Consider the following 2500-nt stretch of genomic DNA (forward strand, 5'->3'; position numbering starts at 1 on the left):
CGAAGAATGAACAAGAAGACCGAGGCATCCAAAATTTTTTTTTTTTTTTTCTCCGATATACCAAAGCAAGAACAAGAAGACCGAAGTCTCAAATTTTTTTTTTTTTTTTTTTTTTTTTTTTTTTGATATACCGAAGAATGAACAAGAAGACCGAGGCATCCAAAAAAATTTTTTTTTTTTTTCTCCGATATACCAAAGCAAGAACAAGAAGACCGAGGCATCAAAATTTTTTTTTTTTTTTTTTTTTTTTTTTCGATAAATCCAACCGAGAACAAGAAGACCGAGGCATCCAAAATTTTTTTTTTTTTTTTTTCTTTCCCATATACCAGAGAAAGAACATGAAGACCGAGGCAACCAACAAAAAATAATTTTTTTTTTCTCTTTCCCGGAATTTTTTTTTTTTTTTTTTCGAAATAGCCGAGAAAGAATATGAAGACCGAGGCATCCAACAAAAAAATTTTTTTTTTTTTTTTTCCTAATCTACCCAAGCAAAACAAATAGAAGACCGAGGCATCCAAAAAATTTTTTTTTTTTTTTTTTTTTTTTCGAAAAATTTTTTTTCACAAAAACTTTTTTTTTTTTTTTTTCCCCAAAAAATTTTTTTTTTCGTTCCAAGCTAACCAAGACATCTACTATTCACTAGTAGAGCAATCGAGACTGCAAAGCAAGCAATGGCCTTACTTGCAGCTCTTGGTGCTGAGAACTCCCCCCCCCCTATAGTAGTCTTAAGTAAAACCACAGCTCTGACAGGAGTAGATATTGCATGCGAGCGAGGAGTCGTAATGGGCAAAATTGACTCGGGGGACCTCCAAATCGAATTCCGTTTCGAGCAAAACACTTCTTAGGCTTCAAGGAAGCTCCCATAAAATTTCCAAACCCAAACTCCAAACTTCATTTTTTAGCCTACAATGCCCACGTGCACGCCGGTGTGCACGCAGGGGTGCTTGAGCATGCGGGAGAGGAGCCATAATGGGCAACATTGACTCGGGGGACCTCCAAATCGAAATCCGTCTCGAGCAAAACACTTCTTAAGCTTCTAGGAAGCTCCCATAAAACTTCCAAACCCAAACTCCAAACTTTATTTTTTAGCATACAATGCCCACGTGCACGCCGGGGTGCTTGAGCGTGCGGGCGAGGAGCCATAATGGGCAACATTGACTCGGGGGACCTCCAAATCGAAATCCGTCTCGAGCAAAACACTTCTTAAGCTTCTAGGAAGCTCCCATAAAACTTCCAAACCCAAACTCCAAACTTTATTTTTTAGCATACAATGCCCACGTGCACGCAGGGGTGCTTGAGCATGCGGGAGAGGAGCCATAATGGGCAACATTGACTCGGGGGACCTCCAAATCGAAATCCGTCTCGAGCAAAACACTTCTTAAGCTTCTAGGAAGCTCCCATAAAACTTCCAAACCCAAACTCCAAACTTTATTTTTTAGCATACAATGCCCACGTGCACGCCGGGGTGCTTGAGCGTGCGGGCGAGGAGCCGTAATGGGCAAAATTAACACGGGGGACCTTCAAATCGAAATCCGTCTCGAGCAAAGCACTTCTTAGGCTTCTAGGAAGCTCCCATCAAATTTACAAACCCAAACTCCAAACTTCATTTTTTAGCACACAATGCCCACGTGCACGCGGGGGTGCTTAAGCGTGCGGGCGAGGAGTCATAATGGGCAAAATTAACTCGGGGGACCTCCAAATCGAAATCCGTCTCGAGCAAAGCACTTCTTAGGCTTCTAGGAAGCTCCCATAAAATTTCCAAACCCAAACTCCAAACTTCATTTTTTAGCATACAATGCCCCCGTGCACGCGGGGGTGCTTGAGCGTGCGGGGGAGGAGTCATAATGGGCAAAACTAACTCGGGGGACCTCCAAATCGAAATCCGTCTCGAGCAAAACACTTCTTAGGCTTCTAGGAAGCTCCCATAAAATTTCCGAACCCAAACTCCAAACTTCATTTTTTAGCATACGATGCCCACGTGCACGCCGGGGTGCTTGAGCGTGCGGGCGAGGAGTCATAATGGGCAAAAACTAACTCGTGGGATCTCCAAATCAAAATCCGTCTCGAGCAAAGCATTTCTTAGGCTTCTAGGAAGCTCCCATAAAATTTCCGAACCCAAACTCCAAACTTCATTTTTTAGCATACGATGCCCACGTGCACGCCGGGGTGCACGAGCGTGCGGGCGAGGAGTCGTAATGGGCAAAATTAACTCGGGGGACCTCCAAATCGAAATCCGTCTCGAGCAAAGCATTTCTTAGGCTTCTAGGAAGTTCCCGTAAAATTTTCAAACCCAAACTCCAAACTTCATTTTTTAGCATACGATGCCCACGTGCGCGCCGGTGTGCACGTCGGGGTGCTTGAGCGTGCGCGCGAGGAGCCGTAATTGGCAAAATTAACACGGCGGAAATCTAAATCGAAATCCGTCTCGAGCAAAGCACTTCTTAGTCTTCTAGGAAGCTCCCATAAAATTTTCAAACCCAAACTCCAAACTTCATTTTTT

Source organism: Cornus florida, unplaced genomic scaffold (assembly GCF_030987335.1).
Source record: "Cornus florida cultivar Cherokee Brave unplaced genomic scaffold, ASM3098733v1 CherokeeBrave_3.0.0_Hap2_scaffold_132, whole genome shotgun sequence".
NCBI lineage: Eukaryota > Viridiplantae > Streptophyta > Magnoliopsida > Cornales > Cornaceae > Cornus > Cornus florida.